General features: G+C 40.3%; 1 long non-coding RNA gene across 2 annotated transcripts; it reads right to left on the reverse strand.

Annotated features, from left to right (window-relative positions):
* Nucleotides 1-6,941: 6,941 nt before the first annotated feature.
* Gm30929 lies at nucleotides 6,942-12,984 on the reverse strand. Of its 2 annotated transcripts, XR_384151.2 has the most exons (4): nucleotides 12,308-12,984; nucleotides 11,720-11,796; nucleotides 10,912-11,014; nucleotides 6,942-8,832 (listed from the first exon to the last, which is right to left on the reverse strand). It is a non-coding gene; the product is annotated as a predicted gene, 30929 (long non-coding RNA). The 2 variants fall into 2 exon arrangements; XR_384150.2 differs by having other exon boundaries at nucleotides 11,720-12,984.
* Between the last annotated feature and the right edge of the window lie 10,412 nt (nucleotides 12,985-23,396).

Below are 23,396 nucleotides of genomic sequence, written 5' to 3' on the forward strand. Positions count from 1 at the left end.
GGAGCCCAAGCAGCCTTGGGGCTGCTTCTTAGTAGTTACTTCAGGCTGTGACATGTGGCTATCTGTCTTGCTGACAGCTGTAGTCCAGTTCTTCCAAAGATGGATTCATCACCTACCATGTTGGTCCTCATACAATCCCTTCTATACCCACTTTAACCTGAATGGGTGTAAACTGTCTATCTGAGTGTCGACATTAAGTGGTCTGTCCCATGAAAGACAGCTACGTGTATCTTCAGTGGGCTCCTTGGGAGACTATCCAGAGATTTCAGAGATAGATTGCATCTTAGCACATGAAGAAACATGAGTATTAGTAAAGTGACTTAGAGATATGGCAACTATCTTTACGTATGAAGTATTGAAATCTCCAACATGACTCCCACAAGCAGACAGCAGAGCCACTCCTAAATAATCTAGTGATCTACAGTATCAATAAGGAGTATAGGGGACTCTGAGGACCAGGAGTCAGTTGAAGGAAAGGTCTTTAAACTTATTTAGTCTCAAAATCCATAGATGTCATCCTCTTTTACATATCTTTCATAAATATTTTGTCAAACGTGTATCTGTGCCATTGTAATTCATAAGATCAAAATTCACTTTAAAGGGTTCAGAGTTTGGAGTGTTGTTTTTTTTTTTCCATCAATAGATATTAGATGTGTTAGTAATGTTATATAGGCATATGAAATTGCTTTGTATGTACATGTGGATGCAAATGTTTGAATGTGCATGGATGCATGTCAGTAAGCAGATATCCATGCACATGTGCATGGATATGGATGCTAGAAGTTGTTTGCTATAGGAGTCCTTCTTACATGGCTGCTGCTTTACTTATTGAAGGAGACTCTACGAGTGAAGCCACAGCCCTTGATTCTGAATAGGCTAGCTGGCCAGCTAGTTCCAGGGATTAGGATCCTGTGCTTCTGCCTCTAGAGTGCTGATACTATAGAGGCCTGGGTTTTACATGGGTCCTCGGGATCCATCTGGTCCTCATGCTTGCACACAGCATGAGGTTTATTATCAACTGAGCCATCTCCCCAGTCTGTAGTAAAATAGCACTTTACCTTAAGAGTGGCTCCTTATTCTTGAAAGAATTGAGAACTGTAGTTTTAATGCATCCAAACACATAATGAGAACAGCATGTTGTAGATTTTTATCTTCTTCTATATGGTGTGAATGCATGTATCCTCCAAAGTTTACCACTGAAGCTTAACTTTAAAGATGATGGGGTGGATTTTCTGGGATGTGATTTCTCTGTAGTAAGCATTTTGCAAAATGAGACTTGTCCACTAATAAAACAAGGTTTCAGACAGTTGCTTTAACTGTCTGTCTTGTGGGACTATGTTGAGAAGGTACCATGTATGAAACAGAAAATGAAATAGGGCCTCTACAAGCATGAACTTTGCTGTCACATATATTTAATACAAATACATCTATAATATTTATAAGCCACTATATTTTGTGACAGTTTTGTAATTGCAGTCTAAAGGGACGACAAGACTTCTAGACCAGTTCTTAGATCCTCACCATTCAATCGTAACATGACATTATTGCACAAAAGGAAAAAGAGACACAAGCAATTAGCAATAATGAGATTTGTGATTGCAATTTAATTAGTCACTAAGAGATAAAAGGTTTACAAACATAAAACAAGTAAGTCTGTTTAAAAAAGAAATTGTGTCTCTAAAGTCAACATCCATATATCTGTCACTAATGCTAAGGGTTATTTTCAGTCCATTTGGATGGGCAATGAGAGGTGTCATTTATGTAGTTGTGGACTTTAGACATGAACTAACATTTTTGGAGGAGGTGAGTCACTAGGGTTTGGGTTTGAGGTTTGGTTTCAAAAGCCATACCATGCTCAGTTTCTTCACTGTCTCTCTCCCCAACTTCCATGTGTGTGTGTGTGTGTGTGTGTGTGTGTGTGTGTGTGTGTGTGTGTGCGCGCGCGTGCGCACGCAACTTGTGTATCAGATGTAATCTCTCTGATATTGCTCCAGCATAATGCCTGTCTGACTACTACCATGTTCCCTGCCAATATGGTCATAGACTCATCATCTAAAAATGAAAGTTCCCCATTAAAAGATTTTTTTTACAAGTTGACTTGGTCATGGTACTTCTTCACAAACTAAGATAATTACTGAGTCAGATACTCAGCCATCTTTATCCCCACCAGCAAGCTGGAGCAAGTAAAACCAGCAGTTTAAGCCTGCAGCAGACGTTTTCAAATCAGCCATAAAGTGGGACTTGCTGAGCTTGAATGTCCAATTTCACAGGTCTTTCTGAGAAGGCTAAAATGTTTCCTTATAGATTAGAATGAATTCGTACTTCATGGAGCATGTGTCAGAGAAGATATTTGCTTTCTTACCAAGTTTACTGAATGATAGAGAAGAGGAAACACAATGAAGGCATTTTTTAAAACATTTTTCAGAGAGAAATGACAACTTAAATGTGTTTTTTCACTATTTTTATTATTATTTGACTTAGAGTTACTATTGCTGTGATGAAACACAATGACCAAAGAAGCTTAGAGTGAAAAGAGCTTATCTGGCTAACACTACCACAACACCACTAATCATCAAAAGAAGGACAAGAACTCAAACAGGGCAGGTACCTGGAGGCAGTAGTTGATAGAGAGGCTATGGAGAGGTACTACTTACAGAATTGTTCATCCTGCCCTGCTCAGCTTGCTTTTTTATAGAACCCAGGACCACTGGCCCAGGGATGGCATTGCCAGCAGTGGGTTGGGTCCTTCTCCATTGATCACTAATTAATAAAATGCCTTATAACTGGACCTTAAGGAGTCATTTTATCAATTGAGGTTTGCTTTTTTCAGGTGACTCAAGCTTGTATCGAGTTCACATAATATTAGCCAGCACAACTGATGCTAACATCAAATCAAATGGAAGAAAACTTAAAGTGATTCCACTAAAATCAGGGACAAGACCCCCCCCTCTCTCTCCATATATATACATATATGTTCAATATAGTGTCGCCTCTGTTTCTGACCAGCAGAAAAGAGCAACGATGACACTACGTTCTTCTTAAAGCAGTTTATTCAGGAACCTTTTAACATCATGCATGACTCTCTCTCTAGGAATAGTCTCTTGTGTATCTCTATCTATCTGCCCCCAATCGCAATCCCTTATATAACCCCTCAACCACACTCCATCAGCCCAGTCCATGTAACAGCAGTTCATTGGCCAGAATCATCACTCTTCATATGAGCCAATCTTGCATCATGGTGTACCTGCGCAGTTATCATGATGGCCGTGGATTATTTTCAAGTGTATGAGGAAGTCCAGTGCAAGTCATAAGACTTGGCTGCAGTCCCGGGCGCCATCTTGGGACTACTACCACACCTGCTCCCCACAATATAGCACTTGAAGTTTGTATATTTATTCACAAGATGATATGATAGTATTCATAAGTCACCCCAAAAATTCTTCCATAGAACTCCTCCAGCTAGTAAACACCCACAGCAAAGTAGCCAGATACAAAATCTGCTAAAAGTAACCCTCCTTTATACAAAAACTAAATGTGCTGAGAAAGAAATTAGGGAAAAAACACCATTTACTATAATCACAAATAATATAAAATAACTTGGTGTAACTCTAACCACGCAACTGAAAGGCCAGTATGACAAGAACTTTAAGTCTCTGAAGAAAGAATTTGAGGAAAATATCAGAAGATGGAAAGATCTATAGTCATGGGTCGATTGGATTAACATAATGAAATGAGCCATCTTACCAAAAGCAATCTATAGATTCAATGTAATTCCCATCAAAATTCCCACTCAATTCTTTGTGAACCTGAAGGAGCAATTCTCCTTTTTCATATGGAGAAACAAAAAATCCAGCATAGCTCAAATAATGCTGTATAATAAAAGAACTTCTAGAGGTAGCAGCATCCCTGATTTCAAGCTGTACTACAGAGCAATAGTAACAAAAACTGCATGGTATTGCCATAAAAACAGACAGGTTGATCAATGGAATAGAATTGAAGATCCAGAAATAAGCCTACACACCTAAGGACACTTAATTTTTGACAAAGAAGCCAAAACCATAAAAAGAAAGAAAGAAAGCATCTTCAACAATGGTGCTGGTCTAACTTAGAAAATGGATGTCTACTTAGAAAAGAATGCAAACATCCATATTTATGCACAAAACTCAAATACAAGTGGATCACACACCTCAACATAAAACTCGATACACCAAATCTAATACAAAAGAAAGTGGGGAACTGTCTTGAACATATTGGTACAGGACACAAATCCCTGAACAGAACACCAATAGCTCAGGCACCAAGATCAACAATTAATAAATTCAATCTCATGAAACTGAAAAGCTTTTGTAAGACAAAGGACACCATCAATGGGACAAAAATGACAGCCTATAGAATAGGAAAAGATCTTCATCAACCCTACATCTGGCAGAGGACTGATATCCAAAATATATAAAGAATTCAATAAATTAGACACCAATAAACCAAATAACCCATTTTAAAATGAGGTACAGAACTAAACAGAATTCTCAACAGTGGATTTTCCAAAGGCTGATGAGCACTTAAAGAAATGTTCGATATTCTTAGTCATTAAGGAAATACAAATCAAAACAACTCTGAGATTCCATCTTATACCCCTCAGAAAGGCTCAGATCCAGAACTCAAGTGACAAGACATGTCTTTGAGGTTGTAGAGCAAGGAAGGCACTCCTCCATTGCTGGTGGGAGTGCAAACTTGTATAACCACTTTGGAATTCAATTTGGTGGTTTCTTAGAAAATTAGGAATAATTATACCTCAAGCCATAGTTATACCACTTCTGGGCAGTCAGTGAAGGGTTATGTGAGGATGGGGTTTGGAGGAGATGAGGGTGGGGGGCTTCAATTGGGATAGAAAATGAATAAGTAAAAAAATGAATCCATGTTTTTAAATAATATGAGATAAAAATGTAGAGACAAAATTGTAGCTCGTCTATTCCACTTATGCTCCAGAATAAACATAAAACTAAAAAATACATTGTTTGCATATATGAAAATTCTCAATGAATAAATACAAGTATTACATGAAAAAGGGAAAATGGCCCACTCTTCTTCACAAATTGAGAAAGCAGTGGTTCTTGTCTTTCTCTTGCTTATCTTCTTTAGCATTCCCTTATAAAGTTTACAGGCTGGTTTTGTTTAGTGTGCTACTCCCAGGTTGAATGAAGCTCTACAGTCTGTGTTCTCCAATGACCCAATACTTCATCAAACTCACAGTTCACCGGCAAAGTCAGCTTAGGCAAGTACAGCTTAATTAAATTAAATTTGCAAACTTGAACCTTCATCTTCATTTTCTTTTTGAGTCTTTTTAAGGCTCTCTATATAGTTTTAATACTCACAAAGGGTATATAGACTCATTATAGCAAATGAAACTAGATTACAAAGATTTATAATGGCAAAGATAATCATCTTCCCTGTCTCTCTGAGGAAACAAGTACTATGAGCATACCTCTTTCATAATTCTTACAAATATTCAAAACCACAGAGGGTTTATCTTAATGTTTTACAAACTAAAATTATGTCATACTCATAAATTGACAACTTACTTTTTCAATTTAAATTATATCATGAATAATCTTTATAAATCTACAGAAGAAACCCATCTAATCCAAATATTTTCTTTGTGCATACACATACAAAAATTCAAAATTCATAAATACACACATTAATTTACCCAAAGTTCCATTTGGTTCTATGCAAGATGCATGTATAAGGAACACTGAGGTTTATTTTCTTCAGCTTTAGATTTCTCTAAACCTTCTTTATTTAGGATTCTATAATGCTTCAGACTCCCTGTAACCCATCAACTAGAGGTTTGGAAGAAAGGTTTATAGGAAACAAGGTTTGTGGATCTGCTTAGAAGCAGGTTTTTTGAGGGCAATTCCACTTTTCCTTGTCAATATACTAGCAGTCCAGTCTAATGGAAAACACCAAACATGAATCAGTAGTAGTGGCTCAAACCATCAGAAAAGAAAGGCTCTGTGGAATAGGCATGAGTCAACAGAAGATGCAGGAATCTGCTGGAATATGACTACAAAGTTCTCTGGTGCACTCCTCTCTTTGAATTGAAGACCAACAAAGTGTTGAGTGAAGCTCAGCGAAGTCCAACGAAGCCCAGAAAAGCACTGCATGGCATCCTAATTCAAGAGTGACCTCTCACTGTTTATGGGGTTCCTCTAATACTCTTTCCATACATCACATGCCCTCATACATGTCTGCTTCAGCAAAGCATCCCTGTTACATGTCTGCTTTAGCAAAACTTCCTCTCACAAGACACCTTCCAGAAAAACTTCACATGACACAACTGAGTTTAAAAAAAAAAAAAAAACTCAGAAACTTCCATGTCCAATTTCCATTATTTAAGTGACGTTCAGATGTGGGCAGCTCAGTAACGGGCTGAATGGGGCTGATATAGTGAAATCCTTATCCCCAAAGTGTCTTGTTTTTTCTGCCATCATTCTGCATATGTTGCCTTTATGGCAACATAAATGGCCCAAAATGGCTGTTCAAACTCTAGTCATATTTTTGCCTTCCAACAACAACAAAAAAGGCCATTTAAAAGGTACACTCCTTTCTCTTTAAGGATATTCAGTGATATACACAACATTTTCATTTACATCTCATTGCTAGAATTTGTTCATATAATGTGAAAAAGCTTGAAACTGTTGTCTCCTTTTTCAAAGAAGTCATATGCCTGTATAAAAGTCATTTGTTCCAGTACTAAGAATTAAAAAAAAGTAGACCCAGAGAGGCATACCTTAGTGCATGAATGTGCATGTAAGTGTGTGTCCTTGTCTGTGTCTGTGTGTGTGTATGTGTGTACGCACGCATGTGTGAATTTTTATAGATATAGGATCATAAGTAATCAAATATCAGTGAGGAGACTGTGATTTCTATAGGAAGTTCTTAGCAAATTCCTGAGTCTGGTGATTTTATATAAATTTTTATTTTTTGATACTTTGATTTATTAACAATGAGTTCAGGAGTTTATCCTAATTTTCCATCAGCCACTTTAAAAGACTTCACAAAAATCACCTAAATCCATGGTTCTTGGTTTCCTTGTGAATTTCTATGGTCTGAGCATGGTCATAAGCAGTGGCTTGTGACTTAGGGAATCTGCATTGTCAGCCACTATGCTTCAGCTTCTGAACAAGTTTTCCCCTCAGTGATATCCAGGTTCTCCCTTCAGATTGAGAGAAATGTTAAATTCTCTTTCATGGATGATGAAAAGAAATCATATCGGGTCCTCTTAGGAACAATCTTTAGCTCTATCGTGATAGATTATTTTGAAAATATCCCTTACGCTCAAAGAGACTGGAACCTCACATCTGAGCTTTATGTCACATAAGACTTAAGACCCCTATCCAATGGCCAGCCATGTGGGGACATGCCTTTGGTCCCATCACTTGGGAGGCAGAGGCTGGTGGATCTCGGTGACTTTCAGGACTACCAGCACTAAAATATACCAGAAACTGTCTTTTTAAAAAAAATTAAAAAGACAGCTATCCTACTGTGTACTTGCCTGTTTGTTTCACCTGCCTTTGAGAGAACAATATAACCACTAGCCTTACTTGTCTTGAATTTCTCATGTAATCAAAAATTTCAGCCTAAGGTTATGCATGACTTTAATTTTGAGTTATGTCCTCTTTCATGCTCTGAACCTATGAGCAATGGATGTGGAAATAGATGGTATATTAATAAATGCTGAAAACAACAAATAAGTTGAAAGCAACTTTACAAAACAAATATTCACTGTGGATACTGGAAGCATAGGTTGATAACTATGTGTGCAGTGATAACTGCAGTGCTGTTTGTTGTCTGAGTCAGCTGGAGTCAGTAAAGTTCATTCTCTTGTAGAACGAATTCTGTTAAAGATCTCCATAAAGTATTCCTTATTCCTTCTCCATCTGATGTTTTCTGCACTGACCAATGAAAAAAAAAGCAGAGCTCTATGTTAGGGACCAGGGGCAGTTAGACATCAGGCAAACATAGGGACACAGATTCAGACACATGCAACAGAGAGCAGAAAACAGAAAACACAGGGACAAAGTAGAGAATTCGAACTGGGGCTTACTATTGGTAAAAATACTCCGAAAGAAAGCATTCATTTGGTTCCCTTTCCTTAATGCAACCCTGATGCATGTTTGGATATTCTGAGTTATTACTAGTGTATTTAACTGACAAAAATAAAACCTACCATTGTCTCGTATTCTAGGAAGAAAGAGGTTTAGTTGAAGTTTCCTTGTCTATGTAATTAGTCTCATAACAACTACCTGATACAATAGTTAGAATGATTAGAGGCTGTCATGTGTTATGTATTCAGCAGAGTGCCTGATACATACATGATGTTCAATAAATGGGTTCCTAGTCCCTTGAAGAACATCCATGATTGCTTTATCTTTCTAAGTATCTCTCAAGTCAGTCTTGATTATGATTCTTTCACTGTGCCTGGACCCTCAGTGATAACAGCAACAGTAAGAATAAGAAACAGCACTGGTTAAGCAGAAGGTTCCGTGGAAATGACTTGAGGAGAGTTACCGATTTTAGAACCAAACAACATAGTAGATTTAGTCTGTAGAATTGAAATACGTTGTTAATGTTTTCCAGGCAGTTGGATATCCTAAGTTAGTGGGATGGAGGAATAGATCCTTTTGTGGTCACAGAAGTGAAGACACAATGGATACAAGACATCAGTTCTCATTCCCAGGAAGAGGCTTGGAACTGGTCTGTGATGGGGATGCTCCTGTTGGACCCGAACCTCCATGCTGCCTTTGTGGACAGGACCTGTCCTGTTAATAACTGGGAGAGAAAAAAAAACACATTCAAAAGATGCTCAGAAAAGACAGAGAGACACGTGGCTTTTAGAGGAGGAGTTGGAGAGGGTCTTGTGTGACAGGGCAAAAAAGAAATAGTAAGGGGTCTGGAGTCAAGTGCATTTGTATTCTGGAAGGCTCAGGCATTCTCAAGTTCAGGGAAATCTGCCACAGACTTGAATCAAAACTGCTGTGAATAAATCTATTGCAGAGCCCCATCACTTTTTCTGCCTGTCTGGCACTCTTGTGCCTTTGCAGGAAGTCCTAGAATACCTGAAAAGAGAATGATGTTTATTTGAAAACATATTGTAGTCAGAGCACTGTGATGGGCAGGTTAGAGGAATGCCTCCACTATTCATCGTGGTTGCCCTAGGTGATAAAGACACCCATTTTCGAGATGTGGAAAATGAGACTACAAGAAACAAAGTGTCAACTGGACACATTTATAAACTGGGCCGATAAAGCCAATTAAAATATCATAGAGATGTTCGGGAACCCATTAGTTCAACGGTAGAAGGCTATTTTGTATGAAAGGGCACACGAAAAACAATCAGAAACCCTTGGAAGGATTTTGTTTAGTTTCTCCGAGTTTTAACTTCCTGAGCTACATATGGCTCCTGTGACTACTTTCCCTTGGGTTTTCGGATTTGCTACTTTTAACAGATTCCTAGCCCAGATACATACACTTAGCACCTGAGCTTCACACAGCTTCCGTGCCTGGAACTTCCCTGTTCAATGTCACCATCTGAGTGGCAGGATTTCCACCTGGATGTCCCAGAAGAACAATGCAATCACGTCCAAACCCTCCTTCACCTCATGTTCCTCCTTACTTCCAGGTCTACTCTGTCTCCAATCTTGCAAGCCATGAATAGGAAGCTGCCCTGGGATTCTCCACATCCCTTCCTGTCCTGCAATTGGGCACTGAATTATTTAAGCTCTTTGGGCTGTAGCCTTCCTGATTGGTAACTCTCTTTTCCTTCTCTCTGTTACTATTCTCATTCAGAGTCACATATCTTACAATTTATACCTATGCATATACTCTTGTTTGGCTGTCCTGTATCCTGCAAAATGGCATATAAGTAAGTAAGCCTTTTGGTTTTAGTAAGTGCATAGTTAATCTAACAAAATCAAGGTAGGAATGTTTTCCCATAAGCAGATACTCACCCAGATATTTATGGACAAATGATTTTGAGAGAATGTTCCCAGGAGAAGGGAAGAGATGGGTAGGGAGAAGAAACCAAGAAGGCTGTTATATTGGACTCTTCTGCTTAGTCTGGCAGGAAACTCTGGAGAGTACAGAATGTTCCAGAGAGTTTGGTCTCCCTCAGATGAGGAAGCTGTACTTTCTGAGAGCTGCATAGCCCTTGCATTAGACATTGACCAAGGACTATCCAGGAATATTGATTTCCCAGTCCTTCCTGCTCATTGATGTGTTACTTGAAAGCCATGGACAGAGAGCTACAGGTATAAACCAATTGGAGCTACTGAAAGAAGTAGTCAGACACCACAGAGGGACATATAGAAACAGGATAAGGAGTTTCAGGGTATGTGCCTGAGCACCGAGAAATCTGCTAGGCAAATCATCCAATTTTAGAGATGAAAGATGGCCAGTCTTTTTCGAGTATGCTGCACATTCACAAGTGCTCTGCAAGTGGGTGTCATTGTTCTTATATTATTAGAACGAGACAAAAATACTGTCTTAACCAGTAGCTCTACAGCCTCTCAAATGGAAGGAATACTTTAATATTTTCCCATTAATTAATTTATTTATTCACTTTACATCCCACTCACAGCCCTCCTCTCATTTTAATGCCACCTCACACCGTCCCTCCCACATCGTCCCTCCCATTCTCGAACAAGAAAGAGAAGGCCCCACTGGGTACCAACCAACCCAATACAAATCATTGTGTTTCACAATAGTACAATCTGTGGCCTGCTATTTAAACTCTCTATGTCCCATCTACTCAACACCAGGTAAGCACATTTGTCCCCAGGCCATTTCTGAATAATCTCTAGACAGCTGTCTCTTCAGCACATGCTCAGCCCTTGTTTCTTCAGTACCTACCCATCACTGTATCTGCTCCAGAAATGAAATATAGCTGACTTCGTCCTCCAGAGTGTTCTATGATCAGCAAGCACAGCTCTGTTGTTCCCAGAGAAGCTGATACCTGAGACAGAAGATCATGGAGTGGGCTTTGTCTGTTTTTTGAGATAGAATCACACCGCGTGGCCAAGATTGAATACAAACCCCTGACCCCTCTGCCTCAGTACCCCAAATATGGCAGTTAGAGGCATTTGTTATTGTTCCTGACTTGGGTTTTCTTTGTGGAGGGCTGCATAAAGACACCTAAATATGTGGATGAACAATGAAATTGAGTGGAAAATATAGGCTCTGATGGTCAAAAACGACCCTGTCATCTTGTCTTTGGAGCTGGGCTCTGGCTGAGCACTCTGTCCTTCTTCAGCTAATGAGCAGACAGCTACACTTGTACTCATTTCCAGCCTTGCTCCAGTGCCACACAGCCCTGCATCTCTTGTGGCTGGACCCAATCTCTTTTTTCGAGAGGATGCTAGAATTTCAGACCACAGGACAACAGGTGTGTCTTTCTGTTTGCTTGCTTTGCATAGTCTACTGTTTCCCAAGCCTTCAGGAAAAATGAATGCATTACAGGGTTATTACAATAACCATTTTTGTTGGTAGAGTCAAATTCACTTTTTCTTTTTTTAATTAATTAATTTTTTATCAGATATTTTCTTTATTTGCATTTCAAATGTTATCCCTTTCCTAGTTTCCCCTCTGAAAAATCCCCTATCCCCTCCCTCCACCCCTGCTCCCCAATCCACCCACTCCCACTTCCTGGCCCTGGTATTACCTGATATTGTCAAAGCAGCAAGGCACTATGTTAGGAAACTGTCTTCGATTACAGCTTCATATCCTCCATAGGGCAACCTGACAAGTGGACAGAGCTTGGCTGAGCTTCCTAGTTCCTATGCTTGACCCCCTAATCTCTGTTGGTTCTGTAAACTCAGATGAGTCAGTTGGCCTCAGATTAGATTGCATGTCAATAGTCAATAGGTGACTGTAACTCATGTTCTTTCAGAGAATTGCAACACTAATAATAAACAACATTTATGAAGCTCTACCTATTTGCTAGGCACATTTCTGGCATTTGCATCAAACCCTCCCTACCTCTCTTGCACCTGTTCCAGGGTTCTCTCTGATGCTAGAAGTGGGTGCCACCAATGTCAGTGGATCTGAGGGGCTGAGCAGAGACTGAGGCATGGGAAGACTAAATATTCTCTAGTGCTCACATGCCAGGAGTGTCACAGGCAGTCGGAGTCAGATGGGGCATGCTCTGACCCGCACGCAGTCTAGCCACCCATCTCACTGACATCTGTCCTGCATCTGCCATACCATTTGAGGGTGATGGCACACAGAGTGATCTGGCAGACTTACACACCATTAAGAGGCAGAGAAGAATTAGAACCAGTCTTCCCCATGATTCCGTTTTGAAAGCTCATGAGGCAGGTTTGGGCATCCTCACCATCCCTGAGGAGCTGCAAATACAAAATGATCAGAAGATTTACTTGTGATCTTATGGCCAGGTGGTGACAAAGTCACAGTGCCATTCTCATCATCTGGTACTATCCTACAGTACTGTCCCAGAAGAAATGATGTGATCATAACACTGAATTCTGGTAAGGATTAGCAATTCTATGTCTTTTTAACATTCCCCAGAAACATCCCTAAACAGTTCTTAGAGTCCAGAAGTGTATTGATCAAGCAATGGAAGAAATATGTGGGCATGGTATGTATAAGAGGAGTTTCTGTGTGCCTTTGAGAGATTAATGGAGGAGAGAGACATGCAGAAAAAACAGGCAAAGATGGAAACCAACTCCTCAAAAAGTATTCAGAGGAGAGCAGGAGACATCTGCCCTGTAGTCTGTGGTGTGGTAAACTATACGTGCACACCTGCCTTGGGTGCATGCTTACACATCAGTGTGCACCCGTGTGTATACTTGCTTGAGCATGTGTGTTTTGGGAGACAATGGGTGCATGGACTGAGTAAGTACCACCAAGCCACATAGGAGAGGGAGAGACAGAGAGAGGAAGAGAAAGAGAGAAATTGCTAAGATGGGTTCAGAGACCAGAAGAATTTATAGGGTATGAATATATGTGTGTGTGTGCGCGTGTGCACGTGTGTACATATGCATATGTGTGTATTTATGCCTATACTGGATGTACACACAAGTGGGTGCCTGTATGTATGTATGTGCTGATCTGTGTGTAATTTTAGTCATATGAGTGGAACCAATACCTCCAGTTCACTTACATTTCTATGTACCTACATAAAATGTATTCTTTGCCCAAGAAAGATAGGTTTGCTTGTTTTTCTCCCTACCACAGGCTCTCCTGTTAACTCTGAGATGGCAAGTGCTCCGCTCATTCACCTATTTGGTATTTACTCTCCTAGAGTTATCTCCAGCTAAAGGAAAGGGAAACCTACAGCATGCCAATTTCAAGAATGAGTTCTCATACTGTCAGTGTTTTGCTCCTTAGGACAAAGTATGGTTAGACTGATTATGTGAAGAATTTGCTAAATTAGACATGACAAAATAAAATTTCAGGTCTCTGGTGAGGCAGAGGTGCCACGGCAGAGGAATTTTGAAACTCCATTTGGGAGGGAATGAAGAAGGTGTCAGCCCTACACACACACACACACACACACACACACACACACACCATGTGCTGACAGCCCAAACAACTCTTCACAGAACACATGCCCTGCTTCTGTAACTTGGCCTAAACCACTCTGAACATACACTTTGTGCCTCTCATATCAAATCCCAATGTGTGCAGAATACACACATTCCTACCAGTGTGTACTCTGTCTTACCCTTCAAACCCCCAACTATAAGAAAATGTAATCACCCTTCTCTAATCTTCAAGACCAGCGTCTCACTGTGTCCAACCACAAGTTCAATGTCTTCTGCAGCTTCAACGAATGCTAACTTTTCTACCATCAGCTTTCTGCTGTATTTGAAGAGCAGACTTTGTTATTCATATTCTATCAGGGCTGGGAAGGCGAGGTCAGAAAACATGGACACAACATGTTCCACCTAAGCCCGAATCACTGTATGAACCCCATGGGAACTACAGGGGGGTACAGCCTGAAAAATCTCAGATAAATTTAAATGTCTTGGCTATTCACGGACCTGTGTACTGAGTCTCACCTCTGAAATTAGCTGTTAAGTGTGAAAGGAGCTAGCTAGCTGAGTTTGCAGCATGAGGCCTGGGGTGTTACTTGGGGTGTCAATCAAGAGGCAATTTCAGAAGACACATTAACAATGTTTAAATAGAAATGTGGGGTAATCAGTAGCTGAATGAGAAACAAGAGAATTTTTTGTTGTTTTTCTGAGGTTCCTTTTTCAAAACATCTTCAGCAATGTTTTTTCATAGATAATTTGCCATAATAATTGATATTTAGAAACTCTTTGACCCTCTATGTGCATTTATATTGATTTAATGTGTATAATCTACATAATATATTTTATTAGAATTCTGCCCCGTGAAAGGAATATAATTTGTCTTACATTCACTTACTTACTCCTTTTCACCCATTAAACAGATGCTTAGTGAATACCTAATAAGATAAAGACCTTGTACGAAGAATTTCCTCTCCAAAAGCCTCCAGTTCAGTGTACAGAGATTAAGACTCAGGCATGCAGGGTAATGGTATTCATGGCGATCCATAGATATACAGAAGAGTGGAAGATTGCTTTCACCTGAACCATTGGTTTCTCGTGGTCTCTTTTGTACCTCTTTGGTCTCCAGCCTTTCTTTGCCAGCACTGTGTTTGGAATGGCAGAAAGGAACAGGTCCTGCTCCACCAGTTCTCCTGCCTGTTCTTGCTCACATTAACCCTTCTACATGCCAAATTCCAGTGCTTTGGCAGGTCTCAGCTACAAGGTCATTTGGGTATGGCTAGCCCTCTTCTGCAGGTTTCTCCCCCCTATCTCTGCTTCTTTCCCCACCGCTTTCTCAATCCTGTGCATTTTCAATAAATTATTTTCCTGTGGTCATGCCTGTCATAGGAAAAACTGCATTTTATGGAAAAAGAACTCTCTAAGTTTTACCAAACACTGCTTTATCACATGAGCTCATATTTCATTAGTGGTAATAATGTCAACACTCTCTGTAACACAATAAATGCAATGAAGGGAGACTAGAGGCACAGAGTGATGTACTGATAGGGTAGTTTACAATGAGAAGGCATGATCTAGACCCACCCATTACTCCATCACTAAGCCTAGAGAGTATACAGGAGTATGAACTTGAAGGTTGCTTGATCAAAGAGCACAGCATTAATTGGCAGTAGAAATTCCATCTTTACACCAGGTGAAACACACACACACACTCACTCACTCACACACACACACACACACACACACAAAGAGAAAGTAGAAATAGTGATAGATGATAGAAAGATCAATATCAATAAATGATATATAGATATACATAGATAATATATAGAAGAATGATATGTAGTATATATAGGTATAGTTATAGATATAACTAGATGACATAGATAAATATATATGTGTAGATATATGGTAGATAGATAGATAGATAGATAGATAGATAGATAGATAGATAGATAGATAGATGTATATGAGATAGGGACAACCTCCCCTGAAAGTCCTGTCTGCCAGTGGCCCATTTCCTTTAACTAGCTCCTTTATCTTAAGGTTCCCAGTGTCTTCATAAATACTGCCACAAGCAAGAGAATGGACCTTAAGTACATGAGCCTATTAAAGGAATACCTCATAGACATATCATTAAGTGTGGTTTTCCAAGCAGTAGCTGAAATTGAGTCCTGTGTTATTAAGTTTATCTCCCTATTTCTCTTTAACAAAAAGAATCATGATGAAGGCACCCACTCCCCAAGTGCATCAGGAATAGTAGATCTGAACAGAGACAGATTTACTATCCAGATCTCATTACTAAGAAGAACTACTGCCAGATGCAGAGGTGGAGTCAGCACACAGTCTCTGAAAATTTCCCCTTTAAGAAATCTAAGAATTTAGTGTCCCAGAGAGAGGCTAATTATCTTACCATTACTAGTTGTGACTTTCCTATAGGTTTTCCATATATTTAGAAAGTATTCCTCATTGTGAGTTGCATGGCATGACTCCAGATGAAACTACAGTAACCAAGACCTTTGGGTAGTCCCATAATGAGATGACCTGGAGGAAATATAGTTTATGATCCTTCTCTTTAACAAGTTAGTGCAAAAGGTAGGAAAACCCAGGCTTCAGACATACACAGACAAGCCACATGTGTTCTGCTTTGAATGCTCTGAAAGGTTTCCCACATGTTCTTATCAGCACATACCTGGTGCATTTTGTTCTCTTTCCAAGCAGCCAACTGTCTGTCTTTAATGTAACCTATTGAATGTTGCACTGACTGGCCACCATCAATCAGCCTGGAGATAGTCTCTTTTCAGCACTTCATATCTCGCCAGGATCAAGAAAGCATTTGTTCTCTGGGGGCTTCCAAAAATATTGACAGTTCTTGGATGAAATTCAACACTAATTTGGGGACTTTCTCCTTTTCTTTTCCATAGTGACAGCTTCCCTGACAGCATGAGACTGAGCATTTCTGCTGTTCAAATGGTGGCGATGATCTCATCTCTGTGGCTCTTTCTGGGTTGCACAAGAAACAAAGAACTCAGGATCTAGGCTGTGTTCTGAGCTCTCGAGAGAGTGAAGACTCATCCCACTACCCTACTGCTAGCATGACTGTGCTCCTCTGGTCTGGCTCCTCTGCATCCAGGAAATCTCTGTGCTCCTTCCCAGTGGGTATCTTCTCTTCTGTACCTGTCATCACTTGGCATGTTCTTCACCAGCTGACACCTTTCCAGAGAGACTCTATATGAACATATGCTTCCTTTTCAAGGTCCACTGCACATGTCAGTCCTTAGATGTGCCTTTTGCTATATGGTTCGGACACTTGCCATCCCTGACACCTGGGATCCCTGCTTCCCCATGCCAAGTTTCTATGTATTCTACCTTTATCATCATCCATATGGAGACTCCCCTCTCCTAACTTCTCATGTTTGATTTACTGCCTCCCTTTTCTGAACATCCATACCATTATGCTTCTACTATAGCCAAGAAGTAATGCCTGTGGAATGTTCCACAGGTTTCAAAGTGCTTTACCCATACATTATTTAATCCTTAAAATATAGGGCTCTATCCTACATTTGTTGCAAGGCTAATCTGCTTTGTCATCCACGATTCCAAGTCCTCTTGGTACATCTCAGTGCCGCACTTTCCTGACCTTATGAGTTTTGGTGAAGCCACATGACTTGCCTTGGCTAAGAACCCATAACAGACATATCATCATTTCTGAGTCAACATTTTCAAGGCCAAAGTGAAATTGTCCCTTCATCTGATTTGTGTGTGTGTGTGTGTTTCTGCATGTTCACATATATGGGCAGGGTTGCATGTATTTGAGTGCACTTGCATGTGAGGGACAAAGGTTGATGTCAAAAATCTAATTGTATTGATTTCCACTTTATATATTGTGGCAGGATCTTTCACATGAACACAGAAATCATGAATTCAAATATTCTATCTAGCCAGATTCTTCCAGGCATCATCTGTTTCATTCTTCCAAGCACTGGAATACATGCAAGCTATCACAAACCACCTGGCATTTACATGGTTGCTGACTCTGACCGCTAGTCTTCCTACCTGTGCAACAGTATTTGATCCACCTCCCAATCCCTGATTCTTCTTTTTTTCCCCCTACAATGAGGATGGAGTAATGTTTCTGGCTGGATTTTCTTCTAGGTAATGAGTAAAGCTAGTCCTGCCTGTGGATGTTCGTAGGCTAGTACAGGATGCTGATATTACAGAGTACACATTGCTAGTGCCATTGCATGGGGGACTATGAAAAAAAAATCCTAACTGTAGTGAGACAATTTTAAAAATAGTCTAGGTATGTGGAAAATATTTTTCCTGAGAAATTAATGGAAATTGTCACCTTTGAGTGGCTTCCCAGAAGATGAGTACATGGTAGCTGGGCAAAAGATAGGAATGAGCACACTCAAGAGAGAAATGGAGAGAGGGGGAGAGGGAGAAGGAGAGAGAGGGGAAGAGGGAGAGGGAGAGGGAACAGGGAGAAGGGAGGGGAGGGGAGGAGAGGAGAGAGGGGAAGGGAGGGGAGGGGAAAGAGAAAAAAAGAGAAGAGAAGAGAAGAGAAGAGAAGAGAAAAGAAGAGAAGAGAAGAGGGGAGGGGAGGGGAGGGGAGGGGAGGGGAGGGGGAGGGGGAGGGGAGGGGGAGGGGAGGGGAGGGGGAGGGGAAAGAGAAAAGAGAAAAGAAAGAGAAAAAAGAGAAAAGAGAAAAGAGAGAAAAGAGAAAAAGAGAAGAGAAAGACATGGGGAAGAGGCCTGTCCCATCTCTCTTCCCAGGTAAAACTCTGAGGGCTCTTTTTTTCATATTTACTTTATCTGTAAGAAAGAGGGGCATGTACCTGGTGTTGTGCTATACCTGTGGAGGTCAGAGGTCAACATTTGGGAATCAGTTCTCATTCTCTAGCTTGTTGAGCAAGAGTCTCTCTTGTCTTCATCACCCTTCACACCCCAGAACAGCTGTATCATGAGCTTCTGAGGGATTCTTCTGTCTCCCTATCCCATCTCTCCAGAGGAGTGCTAGAATTACAGATCCATACCACACATTCTGCCCATGTACATGAGTTCTGTGGACTGAACTCAAGGTATCAGGCTTGCTTGGCAAGTGCTTTTACTGCTGAATCATCTCTCTGCCTTGACACTGATGTTTTAGCAAGCGTACAAATAATGAGTCTCCACAGTCAGCTATTGGATGGATCACAGGGCCCCCAATGGAGGAGCTAGAGAAAGTACCCAAGGAGCTAAAGGGATCTGCAACCCTATAGGTGAAACAACAATATGAACTACCCCCCCCCCCCAGAGCTCATGTCTCTAGCTGCATATGTATCAGAAGATGGCCTAGTTGGCCATCAGTGGAAAGAGAGGCCCATTGGTCATGCAAACTTTATATGCCTCAGTACAGCAGAACGCCAGGGCCAAGAAGTGGGTGTGGGTGGGTGGGGGAGTGAGTGGGGGAGGGTGTGGGGGACTTTTGGGATAGCATTGGAAATGTAAATGAAATAAATACCTAATTATAAAAAAGGGAAAAAACAAATAATGAGTTTCATCATGACATTTTAATATATACACTATAATAAGTAATACATAATGTATAATAAATTATATAGTGTATAATATATAATATATGATCCATGATATGTGATATATGATATATAATTGATATGTGATATGTGATAAGTGATAAGTGATATATGATATGAGCTGTGAAATGTGATATGATATATGATAAATATGTAATATATTATGTTGTATGTATGTTGCATGTTATATAATATATTGTATAGTCAAGTTTATATTTTATATTCCATATTCTATTTTGTATATTATTATATATCATATGTTATACATTATATATTCCATCTTCCATCTTCCATATTCCATGTTCTATAATCTATATTTAAAATTCTATTTTATAATACAAATTTTTCTATATTGTATATTCCATAGTCTACATTCCATGTATAATTATACTTTGTTCTTATTCCCCACTTCCACTGCCTTCCATTTCCTTCTCCTTGAATAGTCCTAGTACCCTACATTCCTTAGACTATTCCCTCCTTACACTATCATGTCATATATACTCCATTATCCTTTCTGTTGCCTCTCCCTACTCCCTTTAGAACATCTCTCAGAGTCCCCATTCTACTTTCATATACTGCACATACACATAAACACAAAAAGTTAATAAGACATTTAGCTCAGGATATGCAAGTTAATAAGTATAATATAGCACCGAGATGGATGCACAAACGCAAGACATGTGATCACCTAAGGTGTTTTTGAGGATGGGCATGAAGACTATTCCAAAGCCTGTAAAAAAGTTCTACAAAGAGACCTGGATTTCTATTTATCACTATCTGTTCCTTGCCTTGAAAAAATAAGCAATAGCATCTTGAGTCACTGCCCTTATTTAAAAGAAGTGTTGATGATCCTTTACTACCTTTATAAAAATGTAAAAAGATTTTTATTTTTAATTATGTATATGGGTGGGTGCACATGCATATATATGTGTGTGTGTGTGTGTGTGTGTGTGTGTGTGTGTGTGTGTGTGTGTGTGTGTGTATTTATATACAGGTACCCACAGGAGTCAGAAGATGATGTCAGATTTCCTGGAGATGGAAAGGCAGATAGTTCTAGGCCACTGATGTGATCCCTGGGGACCAAACTTGTGTCCCTAGCAAAGTCAGCAAGCACTTTTAAGTACAGATCCATTCCTTCAGCCTTACTTCTTCACAACCTTTAGCAGAAAATCCAATTCACAAGGATGTCTTCAAGATCATCATATGTCTCTATCTTCCAGTTGCGATTTCAGCATGTAATTGTACTCTATTGCTACAGAACCACAGGTCCTGACCTGGGAACTCTAGACTATCAGTGCTTCCATCTTTATGCTTTAGTCTATCAAATAAAATCCTACTATAGTTCAGATATAACTCAGCCATCATCTCCTGGACACAGCCACATGGTTTCCTGTCCTCTGCCTTCGTTCAATAGCGTGGATTGCCTGCACGTGTGGATGGCTTTTCCCCTCTAGATTGCAGGATGCTTCACACACTGTTTTCTTCTATTAAAGGTGATGTGCTGATGCATAATTTTCTTCTTTATCCTGACTGGAATTTGCAAAGATTCTTAAATATTTATCGCAGCAGTTTTGTCAGACTTAGGGAAGCCCTGCCCCATATGTCTTTTAGTGTTGTTATCGACCCACTTGTTATCTTTCTTACTTTGCAAGCTCCATTATATTCTCTGGCATAGTCTGCCTTTTCTATCCCTCTGTGTGTTTCAATTTAAAATGTTTTTCAACTTGTTTTAATATACTGTTGAAGAATCCATTGTGTTTTTTAATTCAATTGCTGAAATTTCAATTTTGTTTTAGTTCTATAGTTTCTGATCTATGGGCAAATTCCTCTTGCTTTCTTTGATCTTGAACTATGTCTTTGGCATGTTTGTTTCATAATATGATAATGACATCTCCGTCCATAACACCTATGATTTTATATCATGTGCTTGTTTTGTTCTTTCTAAATACTAGCTTGTCTTCTTGTTTACTGGTTTATTTTATCATGTTTCATGCACTATACATGAAAAACTATGTGAAATGATAAAAAAATTGCATAACTCCAATCCAAACAGAAAAGAAACACGTGGTGAGTCTGATGGTTGTTCCAGTTTTCTGCATTGAAGGATTTTTGACATTATGGCAGAAAGAGAAGCCCAAACAGTGAGAAATGCTTCTAGCAACCTGGAGAAGCAGATCAGAGTGGGATTTCAGCTAAAGGCTGGGGCTTGCAGAGCTGGATGCCAAGAAGTGAGAAGCCAAATCAAGAAAGAGCTCCAGAGATATGCATTGGTTCTGATTAAGTTCCTTTCATTAATTAATTTATTCACTTTACAGCCCAGTCATAGCCCCTCCCTCCTCTCCTCCCAGTTCTACCCTCCTTCTCTCATTCTCCACTCCTCATCTCAGAGGAGACCTCCCAGGTACCAACCCACCCTAGCACATCAAGTTTCATCAGGACTAATTACATTCTTTCCCACCGAGGCCAGACAAGAGAACCCATAGGAAGGAATCCAAAGTCAGGTAACAGAGTCCTAGTCAGAGACAGCCCCCACTCCAATTGTTGGAGAACCCACATAAAGACCAAGCTGTATATATGCTACATGTGTGTAGGGAGCCTAGGTCCAGTCCATACATGCTCTTTGGTTGGTGGTTGAATTTCTGTGAGTCCCATGAGTTCAGGCTAGTTAGCTCTGTAGGTCTTCTTGTGGTGTCCTTAGTTCTTTAATCAAATGGTAATGGTGTATACAGAGAATGTGACCCTACTAAGGCCAGCAGAAATTAAAGAGGAGCAATGAACTATAGAGAGACTTTGCAGTGAAGTTCCAGGGGTAGAGAATAGGCATTCTGACAATCTGGAGAGACACAGAGGACATACTAGATCTTTTAGGTAATACCCAGAAGGGACATTTTTTTGAGTGGAAATATCTGTGTTTGTTTCTTTGGCCCATCCCCTTTGTGTTCTTTAGTAGAGAAAAAGCTACCCAGCCTCTTAAAATTTTTTAAAGTTTTTTTTCTTTATTTTTTTTCTTGGATATTTTCTTTATTTATATTTCAAATGTTTTTCCCTTTCTAGGTCTCCCCTTCCTAAACCCCCTATCCCATCCCCCCTCCCCTGTCTCTATGAGGGTACTTTCCCACCCACCCACTCCCATCCTCCTGTCCTGGCATTCCTCAACATTGGGGCATTGAACACCCTCAGGCCCAAGGGTCTCTCTTCCCACTGATGTCCAACAAGGCCATCTTGTGCTACATATGCGGCTAGCTCCATGGGTTAACCTTGTGTGTTCTTTGGTTGGTGGTCCAGTCTCTGGGAGCTCCGAGGGGTCTTTCCTGTTGGCACTGTTGCTTCCTCCATGGGTCTGCAAACCCCCTCAGCTCCTCCAGTCCCTTCTCCAACCCTTTTAAAGCTCTCTTTCTGTAGGTTTGGATAGACACATGAGCCACCTAATGCACCCCATCTGAATACAGAGTTGGATCTGGTGACTACCATCCAATTCTCAAGTAAAGGATTCATTGAGTGGAAAGAATGACTATAGTCAGTGTATGGATAATCTGTGAGCAACCAGAAGATGGACTCTTGTAAAGATGAGTGTACACCATTGCATACACTAGCAAGATTTTGCTGAAAGGACCCAGATATAGCTCTCTCTTGTGAGACTATGCCGGGGCCTAGCAAACACAGAAGTGGATGATCACAGTCAGCTATTGGATGGGTCACACGACCCCCAATGGAGGAGCTAGAGAAACTACCCAAGGAGCTAAAGGGAACTGCAACCCTATAGGTAGAACAACAATATGAACTAACCAGTACCCGGGAGCTCTTGTCTTTAGCTGCATATGTATCAAAAGATGGCCTAGTCGGCCATCACTGCAAAGAGAGGCCCATTGGACTTGCAAACTTTATATGCCCCAGTACAGGGGAACACCAGGGCCAAAAAGGGGGAGTGGGAGGGGGTAGGGGATGGGGGAGTGGGTATGGGGGACCTTTGGGATAGCATTGAAAATGTAAATGAGGAAAATACCTAATAATAGAAAAAAAGGAAAATAAAAAAGATGAGTGTACATACTTTGGTACTCCTCCCATTGGGTTATGGGATTTCCCCCTTTTTCTGACCACTGAACTTCACTGTGGCTGAACAGTCACAGTACCTATCTTGTCTTTGGGAACTTGGATTCACAAAACCCCACCAAAAAGCCTCTCACAATGCCCATAAACTTGCCTACAGTCATTTTGGAGCTGACCAACCAATATGGCAGACAAGCAGTGCCACAGTGATGAATCAGTTTTT

The sequence above is a fragment of the Mus musculus genome, chromosome 15 (assembly GCF_000001635.26).
Source record: "Mus musculus strain C57BL/6J chromosome 15, GRCm38.p6 C57BL/6J".
NCBI lineage: Eukaryota > Metazoa > Chordata > Mammalia > Rodentia > Muridae > Mus > Mus musculus.